At 43.6% G+C, this 18,918-nt stretch overlaps 3 long non-coding RNA genes across 10 annotated transcripts in view; 1 reads left to right on the top strand and 2 right to left on the bottom strand.

The window, feature by feature from the left end:
• LOC138755439 (uncharacterized) overlaps positions 1-18,918 on the bottom strand; it is a 50,303-nt gene that overhangs the window by 23,897 nt on the left and 7,488 nt on the right. The gene's annotated exons all lie outside the window — the stretch shown is intronic.
• Positions 1,898-6,078, bottom strand: LOC138755440 (uncharacterized). Its single transcript, XR_011352298.1, has 2 exons — positions 5,973-6,078; positions 1,898-2,127 (listed from the first exon to the last, which is right to left on the bottom strand). It is a non-coding gene; the product is annotated as an uncharacterized lncRNA (long non-coding RNA).
• Positions 10,108-18,918, top strand: part of LOC138755438 (uncharacterized) — a 63,048-nt gene continuing 54,237 nt past the window's right edge. For 2 of the 7 annotated variants that reach the window (XR_011352295.1, XR_011352294.1), the window contains exons 1-2: positions 10,587-10,788; positions 11,696-11,755. This is a non-coding gene — a long non-coding RNA (uncharacterized lncRNA). The other 5 variants (XR_011352290.1, XR_011352293.1, XR_011352292.1 and 2 more) reach the window with 5 other exon arrangements.

Below are 18,918 nucleotides of genomic sequence, written 5' to 3'. Positions count from 1 at the left end.
GAAGACTTTATGTATAAATGGAAATCAAAATTAATATCTGGGGAGAGGGAAGCAACTTTGGTTGAAATATTTGATTAATATCTGGAATAAATTAAACAATGAAATTGGAATAAGGAGGATTGTCCTGCCTAAGGTGGCTTTGATACAAAATTGGCTTTTTCCATTTTCAATGGATAATCAATTTTTAAACACATGGTCTCAGAAAGAAATTAGATATATAGAAAATTGTTTCAAAGAAAGAAATTTAATGTCATTTGAACAATCAAAACATAAATAAGGGATGGAAAATAATACATGTTTTTGCTATTATCAATTAAGGGCTTATTTAAGAGATAAATTGGACCCAACAATGTTATTACAGAAATGTGGTGTTGTCGAAATGTTGATACGTAATAGACATATACAGTCATTTATTTCAGCTACGTACATTTTATTGCAGAGGGGAACTCCCAAACAGGGGATACATAGGTCCAGACAGCGAAGGGAGATGGATTTAAATATGAACATTGATGAACAAAATTGGTGAGAGTTATGTCGAGTTAGTATGACAAACACTAAAAATGTTTAATTCGTTCAATATAATTTTTTACATCAACTATATCTCACACCATGGTATTTAAATAGATTGTAATCAGACTTATCAGATCTGTTTTTAAGATGTGGCCAGGAGACAAGCACTTTTTTATATTCTGAGAAATAAATACGATGTATTTTTGAAAATTTGGCGTCTGTATTTATAAATTGTGGGAATTAATTTATAGATGTTTTCCCTAGGCTTCAAACCTCGTTAACCTCCTCGGAAGTACTAAAAGATACAAATGGTCATAGCTGTGTGGTGAAGAGTGTCCTCTGGCAACCAGGTTTCTAGTCTTTTCTTTATCTTTCTTTCTATGCTTTTTCTTATTTATTTATCTTTTCTTGGTGTTTTATTTAGGAGGAGGGGGTTGAGGGTTGGGGTTTTGGCTATGCATTTGGCTATGATTACATGTATGGATACTTTTTTTTAAATATTTTTTTTTAAGTTGAAAGCATATGCTATACTAATAATGGATGGGTCTGCTAGTCCAAAGTTACCAGAAGGTTGGGGTTTTGAGCTTGGCGATACTGCTGACAGTAGGGATGTGCTCATATCTGATCATTGTGCAGATATGGAGTTGTACACTGGTTGTACTCCTGGTCCTGGGTCTGTGAGAGAGGATCCCCACGTTTCCATGCCTCGTAGCAATGTGCATGTCATCCACCATCTCTTAGACATGTTTGAGCAGTTAGGAGCTCAAATTAAGGAATCCATTGTGGCAGATCTGAGGTCAGCTGGTGTTGTAAACAGGAGCAGTGACCACCAGGCTACCACTGCCACCCAGAACACAAAATATGATGTTGACAGACAGGAACGCCTATATGTGACACTCCATGTTAAACCTAATAAAGAACTCCAGACATTCAGAGGTGATAGCACTGAAAAATACTTAGTCCAGGACTGGATTGACATGATGAACTCATCCATGACTGTGGAAGGGGGACAGGGTCCTCTGACTGATCTGGAGCCTGTGGACTCTAAGAGGATTGGATTACACCGTTGTCTGTACCAAGACTGTCAGGGGCAGATGTTGCTGACACATCAAGTGTGATCTCTGACCGCCAGGATGTCTCAGACTCACCTGGGAGTTGCATGACAGATCAGCCTATAATCCATGATTTTAGTTCTGTGAAGGCCGTGAATGTTCCAGCACATAAGAGACGGCCAAACCCACAGGTCAGGTCAAGATTTGGTCGCCTAGTCAAACCTGTGAAACCATGTTTCATTCAAACCATCTCCAGGCAGGATGTTGTTGAACCTGGTTAAAAATCTGTCTTTCAGGCTCTTGCTGACTAAAACATTAATCAGATAGCCTATGGGTTAAGAATTTTTTTTTACTGGTGAAATATTCCACTGTTTCAAGTTCTTCCCAGTCATAGGCTTGCACTGCACATGTGTTGGGGTGTACAAGGCATCATGTTACCAGTTGCTGGATTGAGGGATAAGCGCCGCCTCTATACCACTTCATCTTTATGAGATACCTTTGGTGTTGGTCTTCTTTATACTGACCCTTTTCAAATTGTCAGCTGTAGTGTCTTCTTTGGTGCATTCTATGTATTGGAAGTGGGGGTGGATGTAACAGAGTTTAAAAAATGGGGTTTAATAATTTCTATTCTCAATTCTATATTTCTGAAATTTATCTCAATGAGTTACTTGTATTTACTGTCATTTTAATACTGTTTCTGTTGGGAATGAGTTTGGTGGCACACACCTCTTGTGCACCTCCTAAGCCCTCCATTCCTGTCTCTCACACTGCTGTTACCTTGCTAAGGGAGAAAAAGGGGCAGAAAAGGAAGAAAACTCAGAAGACAATGTGTTATTTTGTCTTCAAAAAGGGAGTAAAACAATTCTGTGAGTTGTCGCTTCTTCTATGTCCAATGTTAACCTGTTACACTGGCATCAATTTAAGAACTTTTCTTAAGCTCCAATAGGATATTGTGATAACCTTGAATGACTGCAATTGAAATTTAGGTTAAAAGGACAATGTATATTGATTAATTAATACATTATAATAATTCATCTAATAAAATGCTTCAGGAAAAACAAGAGGCATTTGTTGAGATTAATTACGCAATTAAAGAAATCTCAATCACAAGTCACAAATAGCACAACGATTTCCATTTGTGCATCAACTTTAAAAAAGCAAATTTTCCAAGGTATTTCTCTGAAAGGTTATCCACAAAAGTTATCTTTGGAATCAGTTAGAATATCTGACTATGATTTCATCAAATTCTAGATTTTAAAGAAACTGCAGGTTAAGAGTGGGAATTCTGAGGACTAGGTGTTGACACTTGAAGACACACCCAACAAAGCACATGGAGATCTCATAAGTTAAGGAAACTGGAGAACACTATAGATATATGGTGGAGCAACTCCACGGGGGTTTTTGGAATTGAGAATGAGATATTATGAAAATAACTTTGGAGCTAAGATTCTGAAATCCATTTTGTATCACACAATATAGAATAATACAGCACAGAACAGGCCCTTCAGCCCATGATGTTGGGCCAACCTATGTAAACGTAATCCACAAAAATTTTAACTTTTCCCTTCCTCACAGCCCATAACCTTCTATTTTTCTTGCATCCATGTGTGTATATAGGAGTCTTTTGAATGTCCCTATGGTGTCAGCCTCTACCACCACCCCAGGCAATGATTTCAAAACATCCATTACTTACTGTAAAAAAAACTTACCTCTGACAGCTCCCCTAAACTTTGCTCCAAACGATTAATTGATATTTTATGAACCATACCTTAAAGTAAAATGTGATTGAGCTACATCCTTTCTAATTTATTTGCTGATTAATTGTAGAATTAGGTGCCAGCAGAAAATGCCTTCAGGTGATCATCAAAAATGCTGATAAATTAAAGAAACAGTCCATTTGGACCAAAAGGTTTCTGATGACCCTTTGCACCCCATCCTAGCAGATACTTTTTTTAAAATAGGATTGCCCTATCTCTTAAACGCTCTATCCATTTGTCTTCTTATTTGTCATGTATACAAATGACATAATTATGGTAAATAAACCCTCCTATCCCTGGAGATCTGCCGATTTCTGCAGAACTAGCTCTGACTTACCGTCTGCACAGACAGAAAATGGATAGCTTGGTAACCAGAAATTCACCACGTTCAGGGGTTTTATCTGTTGATAAACTTCCACTGAAGAAACAGGAACTGACTGAGACAGTTTTAAAAAGAACCTTTGCTCACCTATACTGGTAAGAGGAGATTCTGCAAAATAATTTTCAGCAGTTTTGGGCATGCAATTATTTTTCTTCCCACTGTTCTGTTATGTGATGAGGCATTATCATTGGGATAAACATTGTCAATCCTATAAATGATGGAAGGTAGATCATAAACAGGAACTTCAGGGAATCAGGAAGGGTGAGGAAAGCAAGCAGTGCTGGGCAATCACTTCACCAGGATCCACAAACTACAACACACACCTGACAATATATCAGAAGAAACTGCTACAAATGTTGAACTGAAAAAGATTTTTTTTTTAAATGAGCATTTTCATATTTTACAAGTCAAATGGTTCTGGTACCAATGTATATAAAGAAGTCAAATTTAAAACATAAAATATTGAAAATACTCAAACAGTGACAGAGCAATGACAGAGAAAGGTAAAAACAGTTAATATATCCAGTCCAGACAAAGAACTACTGGAGGAACTCATCAGATCAGAATGCATCCATTGATAGAAATGGATAGTCAACATCTTGGGTCTAAACTGTCTATCAATTTTAAGAGGAAGGAAGATGAGGTAAAGGCTCAGGGGTGATAGAGTATATGACAGAAGGTGTAGGATGGTGGACAGGATAGGACTTTCCCCTGGGGAATATCAAGATAGTGTTTTGAAAATGGGAGAAGATTGTTCCAAAAAAAATTGAAATCACCTCGAGGAAAAGATAAAGAAGCTGAAAGTGTTAAGTGCTGGAATTAGCAGTGATTAAATTAGTAAATTTTGAAGATGCTGAGTCCAAATGGTTGCTCTGTTTCATATTTCAAGCAACTGGAGGAATATTTTGCTTTAGTCAAAAGTTTTCTTATGAAAGTTCAAATGGCACAGATGGTTTGATCCTCTAAGAGATGGCACATTTCTGAAGATCATTTGCTTGGAGAACTTGTAAATGCTTCAAGGGCATTTTTAGCTTGTTTTGAAGAAATTCCGAAGAACATTATAAGTTTAGATACAACGTGCTGGGAAGGTGTGGTTATCACAAAGCTCCTGAGGAGAGCTGAATTGCAATGGGAGCCAAAGAGATTGAAGGAACTTGGCTTAAGAACATAAAAAATAGGAGTGGGTCATCTGGTCTGTCGTGCCTGCTCCACCATTCAATGAGATCATGGCTGATCAAATGATAGGCTCATCTCCACCTACCTGCCTTTCCCCCATGTCCCTTAATTCCTCTATTATGTAAAAATCTAACCAAGTAAATATATTTACTGTAGTAGCCTTCACTGCTTCGATAGGCAAGATATTCCATAGAATCATCATCATCTGGGAAAAGCAGTACCTCCTCATCATCCTAAATCTACTACCCCAAATCCAGAGGCTATGCTCCCTTTTTCTAGTCTCCTCTCTTAGAGAGAGGAAAAACAATGAAGAGCAATGAGGAACGTGCATCAGATCTCATGTTGAAACTGCATGAGCTTCATCTGGTGACCGTACAATTTCTGCCTGGGTCTTTGATGCTACTGAATGTGGCCAAGAATTTAATTCACAATTAGCCAACATAAAATTTTAAGTGATTTACTATATTTTAAAGATACTTATAAAGGTATATTATTTCTTATTGATCCTTTAAGCTGATCATAAATTTATACTTGTGCATCGATGTTCTAGTGTTTTCATGAGATGGATTAGAGTGTGGCAACCTTATTTGAAATATATTGGCACTCACATTAATTAGACCCCCCCCCCCTTTCAATATAGAGATACTGTAGCAATCCATCCAGCAGGGAAATGAATGTTATCAAAAAAGTGAGACATGGCGCAGGCATCTTGTTTTTTCAGTTTTGTTTTGAATTTCTTAATTTCTTTTAAATTTAATATCTTTTAAAGTTTTTATTTAAGCTTTCTGATTGTTTTTTTTTCCCCCTAGGTTTCTGTAGGGCCCTTTGATCCCATCAGAATTTTTATCGATGTAATTTAATTGACTGCGCTACATGAGTTGGGGGTATAAATACAGACTCTGTATGTTACATGAATGTTAAAAAAGATTATAATGTTTGCTTGATGAGTCTATGAAAATTAAAATAAATATTCAAATAAAAAGGAGGCTCCTGTTTCAGAACTCCTAAGACTCAGGAGTACTTGCCATTAGATTGTGCATCTATTAAACTGGAATATTACACCTGACACCAAATTAACTGGAAAAGTAAAATTACCTGTTAATTTTAATCGGCAGTTGTGGATCAGAAAAACCTCAAAACCCACTTGGGTTGAGGCAGCACTTTGCTTTCACTGCTGGCATGTTGCCAGAGAGATAATAACTCTGCAGCACGCTAACTTCACTCCCCTTTATGAGGCGGACTAACATAATTCCCCTTTATGGAGTGCGCTGACATCATTTCCCTTTATAGTGCGCGCTGACATCATTCCGCTTTATGAGACGTGCTGACATCATTCCCCTTTTTGAGCTATGTGATTGTTTAAAATAAAAAACAGTTGATAGTTGACTCTTCTCTGGTAAACTGTGTTTCTTGAGCTCTGCAGTTAGTCCCACTAAACTGGTGATCCCGATGGGTGCTCAACGTCTTTTGACACCCAACAGTGAAACATAGTGAGAAAGCCTGCAGAATGGATGCCACTAATGCACTGCTGTGAAACTGCCCATCTTCTGGCCTCACAGACCACGTTCATGGGTTCCAGCAGGCTGAAGCTCATTTCCACATTAGGAACATAGCAAATGGAGTTACCAAATTCTGGCATCTAGTTGCCTCATTAGATGAAGATTCTGCTGCCAAGGTAGATGATTTTATCAACTACCCACCCGAGGAGGATCAATACAGTGCTTTTAAGGCACACCTCCTGCGACTTTCAACATGTCTGATCTGGAAAGAGGCACACGCGTACTCCACCACAACGATTTGGGGGACAGAAGGCCGTCAGAACTGATGAATGAAATGCTTGCATTATCAGACAGCCATTTTAACTGCTTAATGTTCAAGGCAGCTCCCTTGTGACATCACCCTGCTGCTCTCTTCTGCTGACATCTCCAAGGGAAATGGCGAAGGAAGCAGACAGATTTCACAGGGTACCACAGCCTCCCGTGGCAAAGTTTCAACAGGATACCTTGGACAGTCTCGTCAATGCAGCCGCCAGTTCTACAGCACTCCACAAGTTACCGAGGAAAATAAAGCCATTGGAGAACAGTGAGTGGTGTTTCTACTAAAGAAAGTGGGGCAGGAATGCACATCACTGTGTGCCACTGTGCAGTTATGTGGTTGACTCCTAGGGAAACGACAACACCAATCACCACTGATGGCCTCAGCAGTTGGCAACCAGACCAGCCTGTATGTGCCACTGATCAGTGCACAGGATACAAACTGCTAGTCGACACCGGAACTCAGCGCAGTATCTTCCTGCCATCCTCTTATGAGCAGGAATCTCAAGTGCCTCAAGCCAACTTGCATGCAGCCAATGGCACGATGATTAGCAGTTATGATACGAAGTCGATACATCTGGTATTAGGTGACACACCTTACCGCTAGACTTTCATGCTAGCAGCCGTAAGACAACCCATTTTGGGAGCAGGCTTCCTGAGGGCATATGACTTGTTGGTTGATGTGAAAGGGCACCGTTTGGTCCAAGCCACCACATTCCACACATGCCTATTTTCTTCAGGTCATCAGCTGGCAACACTGCTATGTGTGCAAACACTCGCCACTGATGATTCTACGAACTTATTAGCAGAGTTTCCTGAACTCATGGAGTTCAGCACTACTTAACCACCACCGGCCCTCCCCTACATTCCAAGGTACGCAGACTTCCCCCTGACCAGCTACTACAGGCCAAAAAAAGAGTTCAAAACTATGGAGGAACTATGCATCATCCGAAAGTCCAATAGTCCTTGGGCATCGTCACTCTATATGGTGCCCAAAGCAACCAATGGCCTAAGACCTTGTGGAGATTACTGACACCTCAATGGGGCAACTATGCCGGATAGGTATCCAATACCACACATTCAAGATTTCACCGCTAACCTCCATGGCAAACATATCTTCTCGAAGGTAGACTTAGTAAAATGTTATCACCAAATCCCTGTCCACCCAGAGGACATCCCTAAAATAGCCATTATTACTCCATTTGGTCTATTTGAGTTTCTGACAATGCCTTTTGGCCTTCAGAATGCAGCTCAGACTTTCCAACGTTTAAAGGACGCTGCCACGAGAGATTTGCCTTTCCTTTTCATCTACCTTAATGACATCTTAGTGGCCAGCGAGTCAAGACAAGAACACAGACAACACCTGCAACAATTGTTCCAGAGGCTTCAGGATTTTGGCCTTTCTATCAACCTTGTGAAATGTGCATTCAACAAAGACACAACTGACTTTTTGGGACACGGGATTTTGAACGCAGGCGCAACCCCGCTTCCAGACAAAGTATCAGCCATTTGGGCCTTCTCAAAGCCCACTACAGTTAAAAGGCTATGAGAATTCCTGGGAATTGTTAACTTTTATAACAGGTTCATCCCAGCAGCTGCTGGGATTATGAAGCCCTTGTTTCCCATCCTCACTGGCAAACCTAAAAAACTGCTCTGGACCTCAAAGGCCACAGAAGCATTTGACAAAGCAAAAGAGGTGATTTCAAAGGTAACCATGTTGGCCCACCCCCAAATGCACGCCCCGCTTGTGCTCATGTCAGATGCATTGGACATCACCATGGGGGCGGTCCTAGAACAGAAAATTAGCAGTCACTGACAACCCCTGGTGCTTTTCAGCTGTCACCTATGCCCGCCCGAATTAAAGTACAGCATTTTCGACCGGGAGTTGTTTGCGCTTTATCTGGCCATCAAACATTTCAGATATTTTCTCGAGGGCAGGAATTTTACTGCATTTACTTACCATAAGCCTTCAACATTTGCCCTTGCCAAGATTATGGATCCCTGGTCGGTGCCTCAACAGAAGCATCTAGTCTATATTTCTGAATTTACCATTGATGTGCAGCATTTGTCTGGTAAAGACCATGTTGTAGCTGATGCCTTGTCCAGGACAGAGGTCAATGCGATTACAGGAGGGGTGGATCTCTGGGCTCTCACAGTAGCCCAACAAGAGGACCTGGTGGTACAAGCTTTCCGTACATCTATTATGGACCTGCTCTTAGCTGACGTTCCATTGGGCCCCGACCAGGTGAACATACTTAGTGATATTTCAACCGGCCACCCACAACCAATCATCCCTCTGTCTAGCCAGAAGAAACTTTTCGACCACATTCACAGCCTGTCCCATCCATCTGTTCACACAACCATCAAGCTTATGTCCTCAAAATGGCTTAAGGAAGCAGGTTACTCACTGAGCATGAACATACCTCACCTGCCACACAGCTAAGGTCCAATGGCACACCAAGCACCGCTTCAACAATTTCCACCTATGGTTCAAAGGTTTCAGCATGTACACATAGACATTGTGGGCCCATTGCCCATGTCTAGAGGTCAGCAGTATATACTAACAATGGTTGACCATTTTACCCGCTGGCCAGAAGCTACACCAATGATGGACATCACAGCTGAAATGTATGCTCAGACTTTTCTCTCGACCTGGGTTGGTTGATTCGGAGTACCAGTCCATCTAACCTCTGACAGGGGAACTCAGTTTACTTCAACCTTGTGGGCAAACCTGGCAAGACTTTGCAGTATGCAATTACACCATACTATGGCGTACCACCTGCAGGCTAATGGGCAAGTGGAACATTTCCACCAGCATCTGAAACAAGCCTTGCAGGCAAGACTTAATGGGCCTCAGTGGGCAGATGAGTTACCGTTGGTGCTGTTCGATATTAGAACGTCACCTAAGGATGACATGGAGATATCTTCAGCAGAATTAGTTTACAGCACTTCACTCCTAGGGCCTACAGACATCACTCCTTCTCCAGCCAAAGATAGATCCTCAGTTATAGAGGAATTACAAGAACTAAGAAACAAGATGGGTTTCCTGGCTCCGGTTCCAGCAACTCGTCATGGATCACCGCCTACACTCGTTCCTGCTGCTCTCGACTCTACTTCTTACATCTTTGTTCAACGTCCAACCTACGCTAGACTCCTGCAGCAACCTTACAAGGGGCCTTATAAAGTGCTGCAGCACATGGATCTACGGTGCTATTGGACATTGGTGGTTGACCAGAACTTTTTACACAAGATAGACTGAAGCCTGCACACATGGATATTGCTGAACTTGTGCATGTCCCACCTCCCAAGTGCTGGGGATGCCCTCCTAAAATTCCCAAAGTTGTGACATTGCAGCCGTGCAATGATTCTGGGGGGGGGGGGGGGGGGGTGGTGATGTGGCGGACTGAGCTGGAGAGGCAGAATTGCTACACCGAGTGGCCGGCACTGAATGGTACAGCCTCCCCTTCTTTGCCCAGGAGAAGCCTGCATTTGCAGACTCATGGGTTTACAGAGCGCGTTGCTTCCCTGCTAGCATGTTTCCAGAGAGGCAATAACTGCAGCGTGCTAACTTCACTCCCCTTTGTGAGGCACCCTGACATCACTCCCCTTTATGAAGCGCGCTGACATCACTCCTCTATGTGAGGCACCTTGACATCACTCCCCTTTGTGGAGCATGCTGACATCACTCCTCTTTGTGAGGCGCCCTGACATCACTCCCCTTTGTGGAGCACGCTGACATCACTCCTCTTTGTGAGGCGCACTGACATCACTCCCCTATATGAAGTGCACTGACATCACTCCCCGTTATGAAGCACACTGACATCACTCCCCTTTCTTTATGAAGCGTGTGATTTTTAAAAAAATAGTTGGTAGTTGACTTCTCTGGTAAGCTGCATTTCTTGAGCTCTGCAGTTAATACCACTAAATCATCACAATTAGAGTCTATGAAGATACATCAGTGCTTGTGGGAACAGATTGAATTGAGGAGCTATTCAAACATCAGGGTGCAGTAAGACATGGAAGTCTGCAGGCGATGTGATTGTGGTAAAAACACACATTCTGGAGGAACTTAACAGGTCTCACTGCATCCATAGGTGGTAAATATATATAAATTTTCAGGCCTGAGCCCTCCTTCAATATATGGAACAAGCAGGCAGTGTCTGAATAAAAGAAATAGCAGGGGAGGAATTCAGACAAAGGTGATAATTGTAGAAGAGATCAGGAGAGAGGGAAGGTGGAAATTGATGGCTGAAGGAGAGAGGGAAAATGGAAGAGAGAGGGACAGAGCTGCAGGAAAGGAGATGTGGGGGTGGGGAGAGTGGGGGGGGGGCTAACATAAACCAGATAAATCAATGTTAATGCCATATGGTTGGAGGATGTCCAGATGGAATATGAGCTGTTCATCCAGGGTGCGCTGGCCCCGCTTAAGTAGACCATGGTCAGTCAGGCTTGGCAGGCACTGACAAGTTCTTAACCAACTGATATGGTTACTATGTGCAGCACAAGTGAGAGTGATTGAGAACCAAAGTGTGATACTGACAATGCAGTTAACTGGAACAATGAGCAAAGGTACGGTCAGGGATGACAGTGCGGTGACTACAGGCAACAATTTCCATGAGGGAAGGTGTCCTGATCTGTGCAAATAGTGATATCACAGCAAGATGACAGTCAATCTCATGGGGAATATGAAGCTTCAGCTGAAAGATGATCCAAGCTGTTAAATGCAAGAGCTTCTCAAGAGGAGAGATAAGTAAATATAAATACAATTCAAAATAAAGTTTTTCTTTATCGAACTAAAGGCTTTGATGAAACAGCAAGAAAATGAATGTGGAGGGTGTTATCACCAGAAGTGCATTTGCAAAGAGGGTGGATAATATTAACAGAAAATATTCCTTCAGAAGCATAAAAAGCATTCTGAGGCCAACCTTCACATGAGATGAGTTTATAGTGTTACTGCTTGGGTGTCTGCCAGGCAGAGCTGAGTATTCCTTTGTTTCATTACAGGTGAAAGCCATAAGGACATGATGCAAGGTGATATCAATTGAGTCTGGTACACATGATAAGGTGACAAAGATGAGTAGACATCATTCTGTAGAAATGCTTCATATCTATAAAATACTTGATATTTACACGAATGACTGAATAAAATTAATCAGATATTGATTACGCTGGATGTATTAAAAGAGGTCTGTATTGCAACGTGCAGGCAATTTCAAAGCTCTGCATGTTCCATGTAGGATGTTGCAGAAAGTATTGACTTTCGCATGTCAATCGGTATGGTATTGCAGAGTGGTAGCTTTCTTGTCAGAGTTGAAAGCCATGTTGATAATAAAAGACAGGAAAGACACAGGAGATGAGTTTAGACCACAAGAAACAGCAGAAAAGAGCAATGATTTGACATCATTGAGTTAGGGTGAAAATCAGGATGCAAGATAATGCAAAAGCAGAGGAAGCAACCAGGACAGAGATTGATATGCCTGAGCTTATGCACTTAGTGATGTACAAATGGAGTATAACATTTCAACTACCTAAGTTATTGACAAGAGTTATTCATCTTGGACAGTTTTGTGTACTTACATGCAGGGATGCAGTGCTAATTTTTTAGGTGCTGGAGCTGAAAAATGCCTGCCATTCCCTGTATCCTCTCTCTCTATATGTCACACCCAATTTGTGTACCTGCTCATTACATGAATGGAGTGGAAACTTGTCCAATACATGAAATGAACAGGTACACAAATTGGGTGCAACTAGGGCTTCTTATCATGTCAAGCACTCAACCAAGATGAAAGAAATGTATGAATTCCAGAGCTCCATAATAGTTAAGACATTAACAAGATTATAGCCGATCACTATATTCCAATGTATAACTGGTACAATAAAACATATAAAATACCTAATTTAATAATATGATGAAATATTACACAATTACACTCGCTAATTCTCTGCAGAGGTCTGGAAGATTAATTCCAGTGAGGAAAGGATTGTCTAATCCCCAAAATGTGTCATGTCTCTGGCCCTTGCTTTCTCAGGTCTCTCCCTTGTTTCTCTCTTTAAAATGCCATCTCTCTTTCTGTATGTACCTTGAGTTTGTCCTATCTCTCCACGCCATGAGTTTTTCTCTATGTCTGACTATCCTGGTCATTCTTTCTCTCTGTGGGGATTGTCTCTTGGAACTCTGTTTCGTTTTGTTCCTTCCTCTTGCTGTCCGGGTCATTCTTTCTTCCTCCACCCAAGCCCTCAGGTCACAACTCTCATTGTTTCTATTCCATTTCTCTCACTTTCTTTCCTGCATCTATCTAAGATGGGTCTCCCTCCAACCTAGATTTGTCCCTATGTGCAACGTGAATAAAACTGGAGGGAGAACAAACGCTTTTATTAGCTCATAACTAAGGGTAGGGTCTCACAGTAGTCTTCAGAAGGATTCTGGATTAAGGCGGGAAACCAGGGCTATACGTGGGCAGATGGGGTGGAGCTGGGAGGCGTGGCCAGCCATCAGCACAACACCCTAGCAGTGAATCCCAGTTCACTGCATTCACTTCCTAAAGAATTTAGGGTCTGTGAATGAAGACAGAGAACGAGGGTTCAGAAACAAATGGTTAAAAAAATATAGTTATTTACAAATTTACAGATTTAAGTGGTCCAGGGGTCTGAAGATCCTGGTGGAGCACCTTAGCACTGGGGAGCCTTGGACTCCTTGGCTCTCCTGGTCCCCTTGTAGGTGAGGAGTGGTGGGCTGGGTCTCCAGCTCAAAGGTGGAGGGGGATGCACTTTCCTCTTGAACTGGATTCCCCGAGCCCTGACTGGGGGTGGTGAGAATGAACTCTGTGGCTCGCAGGCCACCTGAGGCAATGGACCCTCTGTTCCGGTGGGTGCCAGGTCCCTGATGGAGACAGTGCCCTCCCTGTCATCCGGGTACTCACATAGGTATACTTGGGATTGGCGTGGAGCAGTTTCACCCTTTACACCAGGGGGTCAGTCTTGCTTCTCCTCACGTGCTTTCTGAGAAGGACTGGACCAGGAGTGGTGAGCCAGAGTGGGAGTGTAGTTCCTGATGCCGACCTTCTTTCAAAAGTGAATAGGAGCTTGTGAGGAGCAGCGTTGGTTGCTGTACATAGTACTGACCGGACAGAATGGAGCATCATAGAGAGGACTTCCTGCCATCACGAGTCTGGAAGGCCTTTTGACTTCAGGGCCAGTTTAACTGCCTTCCAGACCATGGCATTCTCCTTTTCAACCTGTCCTTTCCCTCGGGCATTGTAGCTAGTAGTCCTGCTGGATGCGATGCCCCTCACCAGCAGGTACTGACGTAGCTCGTCACTCATAAAGGATGGACCCCGGTTGCTACGAATATAGCTGGGATACCCAAACAGAGCGAAAATGGAGTCTAGGGCCTTCATGATTGATAAAGTGGACATGTCTGGGCACAGAATGTCAAACGGGAAGAGGGAGTACTCATCAATGATTGAGAGGAAGAAGGTGTTCCCGTTCGTGGAGGGGAGAGGTCCCTTAAAATTGGTGCTGAGCCATTCGAAGGGCCTGGATGACTTGATCAGGTGTGCCTTTGCAGGGCGGTAGAAGTGTGGCCTGCATTCCTTGCAGATCTGGCAAGACCTGGTCATTCCCCTGATGTCTTCCATGGAGTAGGTCAGATTGCACAAAATGAGCCATGCGGGTGACCCCTGGATTGCAGAGCTCATTATGCAATCTGCAGGTGGCTGCTGTGTGCAGAGGCACCACTTCCTCTGGATAAGGCACTTGGAGGGTCATTAAGAGCTCCTGGCCGATAGGCAATGACATAATTGTAGTGGAGAGCTCAATCCTCCACCTAGTAATCTTGTCATTCTTGATTTTTCTCCTCTTATCATTACTAAACATGAATGCAACTGAGCACTGATCAGTAAGGAGCATAAATCTTCTACTAACCAGGTAGTGACTCCAGTGCCTTATGGCATCTACAATGGCTTGAGCCTCCTTTTCCACAGAGGAGTTGCAGAGCTGGTGGCCTTGTAATGCCGTGAAAAAAATGCAACTGTCCTGCCCGCCGGCTTGAGCCTAGTGACCAGGGCTACGTCCGAAGCGTCGCTTTCCACTTGGAAAGGTACATTCTTGTCCACCGCATGCATGGCAGCTTTCGCAATGTGGTTCCAGAGGTAGTTAAAGGCCATTTGGGCTTCAGCCGAGAGGGGGATATTAGTGGCTTTTAAGAGAGGGTGAACCTTATCAACATATTGAGGGATCCACTGAGTGTAATATGAGAAAAACCCCAGGCATCTCCTCAAAGCCTTTGTGGTCCTGGGAATGGGAAGCTCTAACAGGGGACGCATCCTATTGGGATCAGGGCCAATGATGTCATTCTCTACCGTGTAGCCAAGGATAACCAGATGTTTTGTCCTGAACACGCACTTGTCAGAATTGTAAGTGAGGTTCAGGGCTTTCGCTACGTGGAGAAAACTCTGGAGGTTGGTGTCATGATCTTCCAAGGTGTGGTCACATATGGTGACATTATCAAGGTAGGGGAAGGTAGCCTTCAACCCATACTCGTCCACCTTTCTGTCCATCTGCTTCTGGAAGATAGAAATCTCATTAGTTAACAAGAAAGGGGCCCTCCAGAATTGATAGAGACGACTGTCAGCCTCAAATTCTCTATATGGACGGTCCTCAGAATGCATTGACAGCTAGTGATAAGCAGCTTTCAGGTCGATGGTCAAATAGACCCGATACTCCACAATATCATTCACCATGTCCGAAATTCGAGGGAGGTGGGGGGGGGGGGTAAGCATCCAGGAATGTGCATCGATTAATAGTTTGGCTATAGTTTGACTCGCCTGGACTTACTTTCCCCTTTTACCACTACCACTTGCTCTCTCCACAGGCTGGTGCTTGGCTTGATGAGACCTTTGTCGAGCAGACGTTGTGTCTCAGACTTCATAAAATATTGGTCTGAACATGACAAGCCCTCACCCAATGCCCTTTCTCGGCACAGCTGGAACACACTGAGTCTTTTGCCGGGCAACAAGATCGCGGGTGCTGGCTCTTTCTGCAGAATAAGCACTCCCTAGCATGGGAAGCAGCAGCCATTAGGGCAGGGGTAGTGGGTGCAGCTGGTCCTTGGAAGGGGTCACCTGGGTGAGCAAGCTTGCAGGCTTTGAGGTCGTCGTTCTCAAGCTTGGCCATTTCAACGTCGCTAGCCAGGTCCTTCTTTCCTGCCTCATGTACCTCGAGCAGACCTCCGTGACTGAGTGTCCTGGATCTGTTTTTCCTCACCAATGCTGCTAGTAGCTGCTTCATACCTGCACTTCTTGGCAAGCATCCACAGACCCAGCAGGTAGACATTGATAGTCTCCCCTGGCCACAGGTGACAGAACGAGTTGATGCCTTGCTAGGACCTTGTTTTGCGACTTCAAGTACCAAGCCTTCAACACCTTGGTACATAGAGCAGTCCCCAATTATTGCATACTCTTTCGTTCCTAACCTCAAAACAAGTGCAGACCTCCTGAGTTTATCGGCGTGGAAGATGCCTCTGGTCGTGTTCAGGTAGACCTGGAAGCAGTCTAGCCAGTATGTGAACTCCTCAGACACATCAAGGGACTGATGGTCTATCAGTAGCATACCTGGCTTGAGTAGCACTTTCATCGTTAGAAATAAGCTAATAAAATTGTAGCGTGAATAAAAGCTCTCACAACTGAAGGGAGAACAAATGTTTTTATTAGCTTATAACTAAGGGTGGGATCTCGCAGTAGAAGGGTTCTAGGTTTAGGTGGGAAACCAGGGTTTTATGTGAGCAGATGTGGATGGAGCTGGGAGGCGGGGCCAGCCATCAGTATCACACACTACCAGTGAATCCAGTTCACTGCACAATGACATCCCTTTGTTCATTCTTCTCTCTGCGCCACCCCACCCCACCTGATTTGGGTCTCTCTAGAAATCTCCCTTTCCCTATCTATCCTAGATCACTCTCCCTTTCTTTCCTGTCCCAAAGCTTATATCCATATCCTAGGTCCCACTCTAACCCATGTATCTCCCTCTCTGATCTTTTCCTCTAACTCAAGTCTTACACTATTCAAGGTCAGTTGATCTATCTCCCCAATTTCCCTCTATCACAAGACTCTCTCTATCTCATATTTTTCCTCCTGGGGTTCCTCACTCTGTCCTGCATCACTCTATCCCAAGCCTCCTCTGTCACAGTCCCTAATCTCCTTGTGGATTTATCTTTCTCACTATCTCCTGTCTCTTTCTCTCATGGGTCTCCTCATCACTCAGTACTTTTCCTCTCAGGTCTTTTTCCATCTCTCCCTCTCGATTCTGCGCATGGTGGTTTCTGCCCCAATCCACCACCCTCAACTCACACACTCTCTCTCTCACACACACACACACACACACACACACACACACACACACACACACACACACACACACACACACACACACACACACACACACACACATTTAAGGTCTCTCTCAATTTCAACTGTATTCTGAGTCTCTATCTATCCTGTGCTTCCATCTATCCCATGCTTCTCTCTCTCTCCCCCTCTATTCTATTCAGTGCCATTCTCCACCCCTCCCCCACCCTGTGTCTCTCCCTTTTTCCCAGGTCTTTCTCTAAACTCACCAGTACAACTTTGAACCCAGCCAAACTTCCCTCCTCTCTTCCAACTGCTGAGAAATAAAAAAATATAATAATTTCTACTTGAGGGCTAATTTTGAATGGAATTCTTTTATCAGTTTGATCCATTCTGTAAGAGGTGAGCACAGCTGAATTGATAGAGGTGGACAAAATGTGGGTGAGATTGGATATTGGAACCTCTGCTGCTAGGACCTTACTGTGCAGCCCCAATCAGATGGCGACGCCCTGCTCCGTGTAAGTATCACGAGATTTAGCGGGACTGCGGTGTCCTCGCTCATGCATGTTGGAGTACAGGGACAGTAGAGAGTATCTGCCAATCATTCCCTCAACTTGCAGCCTGGTCTTGCCACCATTTCTGGAAAGTTGGGGAGCAAACTGTATTCCAACTTAAATTGTAAAACCTTTTGGGAGAGAAATGTTCTCTCAAATCTACAATCACATCTCCCTCATTTGTGAAGAAGTTGATCCTTTCTTTACAGAGATGCCGGAGTGGTGCTCTGGCGAACTCTGGCAGCACTACACTCCTACTTACATGACATTAGAACCTACATACTCTGTTGATGCACGCCTTGTTCAGTAATAAATGCGTTCCAATGCAATATGTATTCCCACATATTAATTGATGCTGATAATTAGCTGATTATATAATTTTAGGACCTCAGTTTTCTTCAGGCTGACTTCCAGGCCAAACATTTTGGCAGTTTCCACAAAGCAGGACGTCAAGCGCCGAAGAGCTGGCTCTGAATGGGCAACTAAAGCGGCATCATCTGCAAAGTGTAGTTCACGGACAAGTTTCTCTTGTGTCTTGGTGTGAGCTTGCAGGCGCCTCAGATTGAAGAGACTGCCATCCGTGCGGTACCGGATGTAAACAGCGTCTTCATTGTTGGGGTCTTTCATGGCTTGGTTCAGCATCATGCTGAAGAAGATTGAAAAGAGGGTTGGTGCGAGAACACAGCCTTGCTTCACGCCATTGTTAATGGAGAAGGGTTCAGAGAGCTCATTGCTGTATCTGACCCGACCTTGTTGGTTTTTGTGCAGTTGGATAATCATGTTGAGGAACTTTGGGGGACATCCGATGCGCTCTAGTATTTGCCAAAGCCCTTTCCTGCTCACGGTATCGAAGGCTTTGGTGAGGTCAACAAAGGTGATGTAGAGTCCTTTGTTTTGTTCTCTGCACTTTTCTTGGAGCTGTCTGAGGGCAAAGACCATGTCAGTGGTTCCTCTGTTTGCGCGAAAGCCGCACTGTGATTCTGGGAGAATATTCTCGGCGACACTAGGTATTATTCTATTTAGTAGAATCCTAGCGAAGATTTTGCCTGCAATGGAGAGCAACGTGATTCCCCTGTAGTCCTCCATCAGCCAGCTCCCCACCATGACTACCAGCCCCCCGACATCTCCATCGGGCACACAAAACTCAAAACGGTCAACCAGTTTACCTATCTCGGCTGCACCATTTCATCAGATGCAAGGATCGACAATGAGATAGACAACAGACTCGCCAAGGCAAATAGCGCCTTTGGAAGACTACACAAAAGAGTCTGGAAAAACAACCAACTGAAAAACCTCACAAAGATAAGCGTATACAGAGCCGTTGTCATAC

This window comes from Narcine bancroftii, chromosome 2 (assembly GCF_036971445.1).
Source record: "Narcine bancroftii isolate sNarBan1 chromosome 2, sNarBan1.hap1, whole genome shotgun sequence".
In the NCBI taxonomy this organism is placed as follows: domain Eukaryota; kingdom Metazoa; phylum Chordata; class Chondrichthyes; order Torpediniformes; family Narcinidae; genus Narcine; species Narcine bancroftii.
The sequence above is the reverse complement of the archived record's forward strand: the minus strand, read 5'-3'. Positions and strand labels throughout refer to the sequence as shown.